Source organism: Haemaphysalis longicornis, unplaced genomic scaffold (assembly GCF_048455015.1).
Source record: "Haemaphysalis longicornis isolate Haplotype H1 unplaced genomic scaffold, Haemaphysalis longicornis Haplotype H1 scaffold_12, whole genome shotgun sequence".
Lineage (NCBI taxonomy): Eukaryota > Metazoa > Arthropoda > Arachnida > Ixodida > Ixodidae > Haemaphysalis > Haemaphysalis longicornis.
The window spans coordinates 38,321,621-38,331,980 of NW_027526225.1; the positions used below are offsets into that span (position 1 = coordinate 38,321,621).

Sequence of the window (10,360 nt, forward strand, 5' to 3'; positions counted from 1 at the left end):
GGTTCGCCTCCGTGCTGGTCAGGGCGGGGGGTGGCGAGTGGAGAGGGGAATTCGCTGGTTCGCCGCCGTGCTGGTCAGGCGGGTGGAGAGCGGAGAGGTGAATTAGCTGGTTTGCCTCCGGGCTGGTCTGGCTGGTGGAGAGCGGAGAGGTGGAGTCGCTGGTTCGCCTCCGGGCTGGTCAGGCAGTGGGAGAGCGGAGGGGTGAATTAGCTGGTTCGACCCTATGCTGATCAGGCACAGGGCCAATCCCACATTGGGGATTGGTCGTATCGCGAGCTTTGTTGGCTAGTGTGTCGACTTTACGAAACTATGATTCGAGGAGGAATAAACATTTATTTAAAAAAACGGTCATTGAAGTCCTGCTTCCTCAGTCCAAGAAGCCGTGGTGTTCAGCCGCCCGCGCCACCCTGGTTGTCACCCGGAGCTCGACATCCATGGTCGGGTTGGACAGCAGTGCTTGACAGGGTGGTTGAGGTGTTGGCAGTGGCCACAGAGCTGGTGTTGGCGTGTTGGGACAGTACAGCACCATGTGTAGCAGCATGTTAGGTTCGCCTTCGCAGTACTGACATTGACGCGGTGCTAGAGTTCGGGGTATATCGCATGAAGTAAAGTTCCATCTTGATACGTGTTGGTTTGTAAGCGGCGCCAGGTGGTATATTGTTTGCGGTCGAGCTTGTGATGTGGAGCAGGGGATTTCTGTCGTTCGTTCCGGTAGTGTTCGAGGAGGTCCCGATATGTGTTAGGTATTGTCTCTGCGCCTTGAGTTGCTGTGACTCGAAAAGCGGTGGAAGGGAGTGCCCGGTGTTTTTGTCCGAGAACTGCGGTGTAAGCCGCTGGATTCGCCTGTACCGCCGCATGTCCTGGCGTCCAGACGATGTGGGTATCTTGTAGCGGCTGCTGATTCCTGCGATTGAAGAAGTGTCACTGCGTAAAGCGGACCAAACTGCTGGCGACAGCGTTTCCAAGACTACCATGGAGGAAATCATTCGCAGAGCGGAGGTACTGGACGGCGAAATCGCGCAAATAAGGCGTGAGATCATGGACATCGCCAACGCGCCGCAGCTGCAAGAGCAGATCATGGAGCTCCGCGACACGAAGCCTCAATACCGGGTGGCTTGCGGGGTCAACGGGCTCGACGTCGACACCGACAAACATAGTGAAGATGACGGTGGCTGAGTAGACCTCGGCACGCAGCGCAAGGGCAAGTGGGCTATCAACAGCAAAGGCGTTTTTGCGAAAAGCAAAAAGGCCCGTGTGTACGAGATTTCGGCGCACGTTAAAGATCCCCGGGTGGTCAAAATTAATCCGGAGCCTTCCACTACGACGCGCCTCATCGCCTGCGTTGCGTCGGCATGTGTTAAACCCTACAATCAATCAATCAATCGATCAATCAATCAATCAATCAATCAATCAATCAATCAATCAATCAATCAATCAATCAATCAATCAATCAATCAATCAATCAATCAATCAATCAATCAATCAGTTATCATCAACACGGTCATGCGTCAGACGTTTTCTAGACCACTCATCGGGTTCGCAGATGCCGAAAAGCTGCGCGTCGGCGACCTCATCGTTGTAAAGAGGAACTTTCCTGGAGACGCTACTGGTACTCGCGCGTGAGTGCCATGGGAGCAGACGAGCAACCCACCGAGCAGTTCAGCGACATCGGTTGTCTCGCTAAACAGATAGAAAACCGTTGTCCTGCCCAAGACGCACAAGGAAAAGTTACCGGACATCAGAAAAAAAATCCTCCGAAAGGAGTGCTTTTTTACGGGCTCCTAGAATGATACTAGTACACTCATGGCTCGGGCGTGCGCTGCGTAAACCAAATCCACATTCATCAAACTCGCAGGTACCCAGCTCGTTCAGATGTCCATCGGCGACGGAGGAAAGATGGCGAGAGACGCGTTCGCTCTGGCATCCGGCGATCATATTCGTCGATGAGCTTGATGCCATCGCGTGCAAGCGATTCGACTGATGGAGGGATAGCGACAGAGAGGGGCAGTGAACCATGCTCGAGCTTCTCAGTCAGCTGGACGAGATCAACCCCAGCGATGACACCAATGTCATTGCAGCAACCAACAGAATGGTCATCCTGCACCAGGACCTCCTGAGGTCCGGCCGACTGGAGGGGAAGATTGAGTTGCCGCTCCCCGATGAGGAGGTTGGGGCACAAATCATGCAGATCCACTCCTAAAAGGGGAACTACGATAAGGACGTCAACTTCGAGGAATTTTCCCGTTGCACCCACTACGTTAACGGATCCCAGTGCAAAGCGGTCTGCGTCTACGCCGGCATGACTGCCCTGGGCCGAGACGGCTTCAAGAATACTGACGAGGACTACATGCGCACCATCATAAAAGTGCAATCCAGGAAGAAAGTTAATCTTGACTACTACGCCTAAGGGATCTTGACTACTACGCCTAAGGGAACTACTGTGCACCCCTACTCATTAAACCCTCGTGTTCGTTTAATTGCTATGTTCGTTTAATTGCTGTGCAGTATTTTCCTCCCTAACTGGCGCTAAATAGTATATGTGTTCCAATAATTGATTTTTTTGATTGTAGGGTTTAACGCGCCGACGCAACGCAGGTGATGAGGCGCGCCGTAGTGGAGGGCTCCGGATTAATTGTGACCACCTGGGGATCTTTAACGTGCGCCGAAATCTCGTACACACGGCCGTTTTTGCTTTTTGCCTCCATCAGAAAAGCGGCCGCCGCGGCCAGGAATCGAACCCGCGACCTCGTGCTCAGCAGCGCAACGCCTTAGCCACTGAGCCACCAAGGCGGGGGTTCCAATAATTGCAGAAACCACATTTTCGCTTTACACACAAAATGTACAAACAATAAACAGTTTAATTCTTGGACAAAATGTTCTACAGTCCCGTTTTTGGTAAGAATTGATGCATATAATCATAGCGCCAATAGAAGTTCATCTGCTTAGCCTGCTGCTCCAAGCGATTGTCTGTAACTACAGGCTGCATCACTCACGTATGCTTCGCGAGTGGGGTCATACAGGCTCAACGAAATGTTAAAGCAGTTCGATCATACCAATATGAAAGCAAATACTGAAGCGCTGACAATTCCACTTGTTTGAGGGTGAATTGCCGGAAGAAATATTGTACGAGGCGTAACAAATTGAGGGGAAATAATTTAAAGATATTTCACTTTGTCAGGTACACATGGACCTTTCAAGGCGTGGTTCTTTATGTTCAGCCTCTTGGAATGTCCCTGCGTCGCCATGTTAACCTGGTGTTTGCTGTCAACTATGCCTTAAGTTGTTTCACATATATGTATCTCCTTCGCGAAGATGTTCATTTGATAAGAGGGGCCTATTGTATTTAATGGGAAATGGGGGGGGGAAGAAGTTAAAAATGGACAACCTTTATTGCTGTCCAAGCTATCGTCCAGAGAAAGGACAACCACTGATTGATGAAGGCACAAAACAAAACAAAAGCCAAGCCTAAGCCGTAGCCTCAAGGAACCCATGTGTCCTAAAATCCCTGTCTATGGGCGTATTGTTTATCAACCAGGCTCAGTGCCTCGTCCACCCGTTGAGAGTACATTTAAAGAGCGTATTAAGTGCCACAGTTATTTTTATATCAAGGTGCCACTGATCCCTACCCTGCTCATCATAAGCATGCTGGCCATCAAGATGCCCGACTTTACGTCGCCTATCCGTAGTGGCATAAAAGCAGCAAATGACTTCGGATCGACAGGGCCAATCAAATGCCGCGCTTTGTAGCTACTACTTGGGTTTCTTCATCTTGCCACACAATTTATCACGACGCGGCGCTGGAGCGCGGCATCCTCGGGATTCTCTGCTCCGGCTAGTTGCCATCCAAACTGCAGCTTTGCTTTCGTTCTCCTGTGCCGAGTTCATTCAACCAGATTTTCTGACTAAGCAGAATTCTTCTTCGTCGATCCCTTTTAGTAGGTATGTGCCGGTTTCTCTGGACCAGTGGAACCGTCGTCATCATCATCAGCACAAGCAGCATCATAATTCCGGCGTTCGCTCGACCTTTTAAGGGAAGGCGCGTGCGGCTGGCTTGACACATTCAAGAGAAGATTTTTAACAGCGAAGCTGTTGAGCAAATCGTTTATGTATAGTGTCCGCAGTTAAAAATATAAAAAAAAATGGCGAGCGTTCCTGTACGCCTGCCTCTAGAGCACGTTCGTCATGCGAGGCATACCCACTTGGGGAGATTGGGCAACACTGCCCATAAAAAAACCGCAGCGTTCGCCATATCGTGGCAACACTTGGTGGAACGAGAAGACACGTCTTAGCGTACTTTCCTCATTCGTTCATCCTCGTGTCGTCGGGCGCATGCGCTCTGTACCGTAGCGACTTGAATGTCCAAACTGCTGCAGGTGATCATTGACTCCATGCATGGACTGGCCTATACGGGTAGTTCGCACGTTCGAATGCAAAGAGGCCGCTCTGCTTCGACAGGCTGGGTGTGCAAAGTATCCGCCAGAAACGATAAGTCGCGCTTGCCGAGTGCCGTCGGAAAACGTCGATCAAAACGACGAGCTCACTCTGGCCTTGCTCAACATAAGGTCATTGAAATGACACGCCTCCGACGTCAACCACGACACCACAACAATACTAAAACGCAGTGTTGTGTGCGTCAAAGATCACCTGCAACAGCTCCGCCATTAAATACTTGCGCGTGAGTGCAAGCTACCCGAAATTTTTTTATGTGGCGATTGAGGATGCCGGGCAAATGAAAAATTGTTAAAGCGGCAGTTACTGCTCCGTTGTGGAGGCCAGCCTAAAAGAGTAATTTGCTTTTAGCAGCGCAGGCACGAACGATGTTGCAGAGTTAATGTGATGATACCGAGTGTAAATGCCATTGCCGGGTTAACACGGATGTGACATGTTTGGGAGAAAATGTACACCATCTTCCCGCGAGGGGAACCATGGGTAGATGCGACGCATCGTGGGTTTCCGTTGCGTTTCCGTTATGTTAGCAAGTCCATCCCGATAGCAGGCCTGTTAGTCTCCATTCAAATCATCGGTGGTCATCGGATGTCATCGGCGGAGTGGCGCGGCGGAACGGCGGCGGAACGGCGGCGGAACGACTGAATGGAGTGGCGCAGTTACCGCGTTTAGATGTAGCGGAATGAGAGAGAGCAGCGCATGCGCATGTGTTTAACCGAGCGCTAACGCGCGCTGACACACAGCTGGCACGGCGACGGGAGCGAGCGCCAGCGAGCGCTAAACGCAGATGGCGCTGCGGTGAGAGAGCGGCGTTAGCGCGCAGCTGGCTCGGCGAGGAGAATGGTGGAAAGACGTGCGGACTACGCCGACTACGGCGGACAAGGCGAGTTAAAGAGATGCGTCGCATCTAAAAACCAAGCCTCCAATGAAGTCCGTTCCGGCTTCCTTGCGGAAAAATTCCAACCAAGCGGCCATATGTGTATAGGAGAAGGTACATAAAATCTCAAGCACAAAAAAAGGAAGCCACGGGCGAAAGATCTTTATCAGTTCAAAAAACGTGATCACTACAAAAATATTCTTCAGATTTCAAGATTCCAGCTGTCAATTCGCGAATCATTATGATGTGTCCAATGCCTGGCGCTTCTCAATGAAAACCCGGTTTTCTTTTGCACTACCTCTATACCGTGAGCTCGTGCACCGTCCGCATCCTCATCCGCTTTCCTAGCTTCGGCCGGTACATTCCAAGCAAGTGGCGGTCTTTGCGTCCACAACCCCTCACAGGCTACTCTCTGTGGCTGGAAAGAATGGTGGCTGATGACCGATGTGCGCATTCGCCGGGTTGGACTAGCGTCGGTACGGACGCCCGCGATGAGCACTGGCCAGGCAGCAGTCGCAACGCACACGAGGCTCTCGTCGTCCCAAGGCGTGCTGGAGGTCGTAGGTGCACACAGCGTCGCCGCCGTCGTTGGGAGTCGGGTTGTACGCCGCGCACACGCGCGAGGTCGGGAAAGTGAGATTGTGGTGCGGCCACCATTTTGCAGCGGAGAAGAGGCCCCACTCAGCTGCTGCTCTTGGGCATCGTTTTGTGGGAGGTTCGTGCAGCTGGAGCTGTGGCGGAGACCGTGGAACGTACTCCTGCGGTGTGGGGCGACGCTGGTAGCACCAAGAACCGTAGACCTCTGCCAACGGTCGCTGGTTGTCTCTAGCACGAATCAGCAAGATCAAGCGGGACATGCCGGGGTACTGTCTTCCGCTTGTGGCGAGCGTTGGGCCCCCGTGAGATGCAGCCACTCCGTTGCCGCCGTGCGCCCGCTGTTGTTCCTGCTTCGGCAAAGCGGGCGTGAGCGACGGACACGGGATCTCGTTCTCGAAGTTGACGGCGAGATGTTCACTGGCTGAGGAACGGAGCACGGAAGGAGCGATGTACTCCTCAGCGGCCACAACTGCCTCATACATAGTGCTGTCCGTTTGGAAGCGCTGAAGTCGTCTGTGGACGAAATTTCCTCCTGTAGTTCCACCTTTCGGATCCTCCAAGCTGGAGCTGGTTCGTTGGCAGTCTGCACAAATGCCTGCGGCTTACGATTCCGAGGCGCGAAGGGCTATGGACGGCCACTGAGATTCAAGAGCTCTGCGGTAGGAAGGCTGCTATGGAACCGCGTTCGAGAGAGGCTGCTCGCGCTCGGCAGCACGTGCTCGAACAATGACGACGACAAGGAGAATCATGATAATTATGATCGATCTCATCGTTGTTAAAAGGGACTCCTACTTCAACCCGCAGATATCACCGCAAATGCACGACTAGCGCATCAGGGCAATGGAGGCCGACGAGCGGCCCATGGAGCAGTTCAGAGACATCGGGAGTCTCGACAGACCGATCAAAGAGCTCGTTGAGGCCATCATCCTGCCCTACAAGCACAAGACCAAAATCACGAACCTTAGGAAAAACAATCCAGAAGGCGTTCTCCTTTATGAGCCTCCTGGAACCGACAAGACCTTCATGGCTCGGGCCTGTGCCGCGCAGGCAAAACCCAGCTTCCTCAAACTCACAGGTACTCAGCTCGTTCAGATGTGCATCGGCCATAGAGGAAATATGGTGAGCGACGCGTTCGCTCAGACAAGGGAGAAAGTTCGGGCGATCATATTGACGATCTGGATGCCATCGGGAGCAAGCACTTCTACTTTGAATTGCTGAAGGGTGCTAATTAATGGCTAATTCGAGTTTTATTCATAACTAAGTTTCCTTTTACAGCCTGTTTCCGGAAATAATTTAGTATTTTGAAGTCCCCGCGTTTTCAACAACCCATTTAGCACTGGCCAATCCCCCTTTTGGGTACGGGCCAAAATCTTTGAGATCATCATCATCATCATCGTCGTCGTCATCATCATCATCATCTCCGTCGTCGTCACCACCATCATCATCATCAACAACAACAACATGATCACGGAGGGATCTACAGAGAGAGAGAAAGAACATCTTTATTGGCCTGCGTTCAAGCCCCCGTTGTAGGAGCAAACCTACTGCCTATTACCTCGCACCCCCCTCGCGGGAGATGGAGGCGTCGGTTTCGGCCGCTGGCTTGCGATGGCCGCGAGCGCGAGCTGGACAGCTCTCTTCTGTAACCCACAGTCCGCACTCATGATCGCGCACTCAATGCGCGGTGGAAGCCCGGTCATTTCGTTCGTATTAGTAGTCTCTTGCCTTAATTGTTGTCCGCAACCCCACAGCATGTGCTGCATGGTGGCCCTCTCACCCCCGCACAACACACACGCGTCCGATTGGTAGAGTTCGGGGCACACGTGCTTAGCGAACACCGGTGTCCAGATTGCCCGCACCTGTAGCTGTCGCACGATCACTGCCTCTCTGCGGTTGAGATTACGGTGCGGTGGCGGGTAGACCCTGCGGCCTTCCCTGTACCATTCGAGCACCTCCCTGTAGGTGGTGATTGGGACCGCCGTTTCAGCTTCTTCTTCGTCTTCTTCTTCCCCTTCACCCTCGTCTTCCCCTTCGCCTCCCGCAGGCCTCGGAGGCGAGCCAGGTGCCGCGCTGCCGTGTCTGGTCAGCACGCGCGCAGCTCGGTCCGCCTCCTCGTTGCGGTTGGCTCCGGTTCCGACCGGGCCCCCGTGCGCCGGAAACCGAGAGGTGCAGTGCACCATGCTTGATCTTCTTATCCAAGTGGACGGGATCAGCCAGAGCGACGTAATCAAGGTCATTGCAGCCACCGACAGGGCGGACAACCGGCACCCGCCCCTGATGAGATCCGGCAGACTGGACAGAAAGATTGAGTTGCCGCTCCCCAATGTGGATGCCCGGTCACGAATCATGCAGGTGCACTCCCGAAAAGTGAACTACGATGAGGAAGTAAATAATCCCGCCATTTCCACGAAGTGAATGATGATGATAGGGGCGAAGCTAAAATGCTTATCGGTAAAACCGGGAAACATTCGCCCGCACATAATATAAAGACTCGACACCTCAAGCTTTCCACCGCTACGTTGACAAGCCCGTCTACGACGCCGATGTTTGTGGTGGTTATGTAGGGCTTGTTTGGGACGATGAGAATCTCCATGGGTAAGTTGGCGAATTCGGTGTTTGACATTTTAGCCACTTTGGCCGTCGCCTTCTGCAGAGCTTCTTGTGTCGCGTACCCCCGGTACGTGTCGAGCTCGCAGGCGACGAACGACAACCGCTTCTTCTTCCTCTCCTCCTTGTTGGGTAGCAACGAACGCGTTGAACGTTTTGACCTCTTCGGCCAATCTTTGGTTGGCCAATCCCTAGGGGGATCCTGCCACAATCGTCATCATTCCGCTGTGTAAGGCAGCAAGGAGAGACGGGACAGGGCCCGAGCAAGAGTCTTGAGCTCGCAGGCGACGAACGACAACCTCTTCTTCTTCCTCTCCTCCTTGTTGGGTAGCAACGAACGCGTCGAACGTTTTGACATTGTGGGCGCCGATGTGGTCATGCGGCTGACCCTAAATTTAGTTGCAGAGGAGAATTCGAAGGCAGCAAGAGTCCGCGAGTAGGGGAGCGCCCGTGGAATGCGGCCGAGCAGCGCAACAGCCTGGGTGTTCTCTGGCGCGTGGCTCGTCGTGCGTGTCGTGGCCACGCGCTGCTGAGATGGAGGTAGCAGCCAATGATGATGATGGTGGGCGCTTGCTGTCGATGACGAAGTGCCGCTACAGGGCTCCCCCCCTAGCGCGGTGCGCGACAAAAGAAAAGAAGAATATGAGCAACTAACTAGCGAGGAAAGCTGTGTACAGGGTGTATCCGCGGTCAGAGTTCTTTAAGTAGTCCAAGTGAAAAGGGATCTAAGATCATAAAGTCGTTCTGGTCAGTCCCGCATATCACGTCCGGGTCACCAATTAATGTGGGCACCGATGTCAGAGGAGGACTCGGTGGCAGAAGAAGCCCCGCGAGTCGGGGACTGCCCGTGGAATGCGGCCCAGCAGCGCAACAGCCTGGGTGTTCTCTGGCGCGTGGCTCATCGTGCGTGTCGTGGCCACGCGCTGATGATGATGGTGGACGCTTGCTGTCGATGACGAAGTGCCGCTACAACCTCTTGGGCCAATCTTTGGTTGGCCAATCCTTAGGGAAATGTTGCCACAATCATCATCATTCTGCCGTGTATGGCCGGTACAGCGCCCGAGCAAGAGGAGGTTCGCCCCAAAAATTTCAACTTCGAGGACTTTTCCCGTTGTACCCACGACTTCAACGGCGCCCAGGGCAAAGCTGTCTGCGTGAAGGCCAACATGATTGCCCTGGAGCGAGACGGCGACTGGGTAACGCGTGAAGACTACATGGCCGCCATCACGGAGGCGCAATCCTGGAAGAAAGTCCACGTCGGCTACTACATCTGAAGGAACTGAAACCATTTCTCCCCTCATTAAAATCTCGTGGTCTTTCAGTGTTTGGTGTACTTGCTGTGTTTCTTCTTGCGCGGTGGTTTCCGCGCTAGCAAGCTCCAAATTGTTTTTTTTTTTCTGTAAACAATTTCAGGCACGGATATCGTCACTTTAAATGTAGAACCCTAAACTTTCTTAATATTCCTGCTGCTAATTTACGTGTCCCACTTTACATGGCCTTCCCATGGCGGTATAACAGCAGCAAATGATATCTGCTCGACAGGCTAAAATTCTAGGCTCGGCAGCTACTTTTTGAGTGTAGTCCCCTTTCCGCACAAAAGGCCACCACGAAGCGGCGCGAGAGCGTGACATGCCCAAGATTCTCTAGTCACACTTCTTTGTGAACTATTCGGACTACAGCTTCCTCTCGGTCTCCTGTTTAAAATTTGTTTGATTGGATTCGCTGACTAAACACAATGCTTGCTAGGCAGCCTCCCTTAACAGGTATGCGCCATTTCATCTGAACCACCAATACCTACCCACATAAGTCGAGATTAGCGCTTATGTTTTTAGA

At 52.8% G+C, this 10,360-nt stretch overlaps 2 pseudogenes; both read left to right on the plus strand.

The window, feature by feature from the left end:
• Positions 1-1,503: 1,503 nt before the first annotated feature.
• LOC144161562 (26S proteasome regulatory subunit 6A-A pseudogene) lies at positions 1,504-2,407 on the plus strand (annotated as a pseudogene).
• Positions 2,408-6,646: 4,239 nt separating this feature from the next.
• LOC144161563 (26S protease regulatory subunit 6A pseudogene) lies at positions 6,647-9,801 on the plus strand (annotated as a pseudogene).
• Positions 9,802-10,360: the final 559 nt, after the last annotated feature.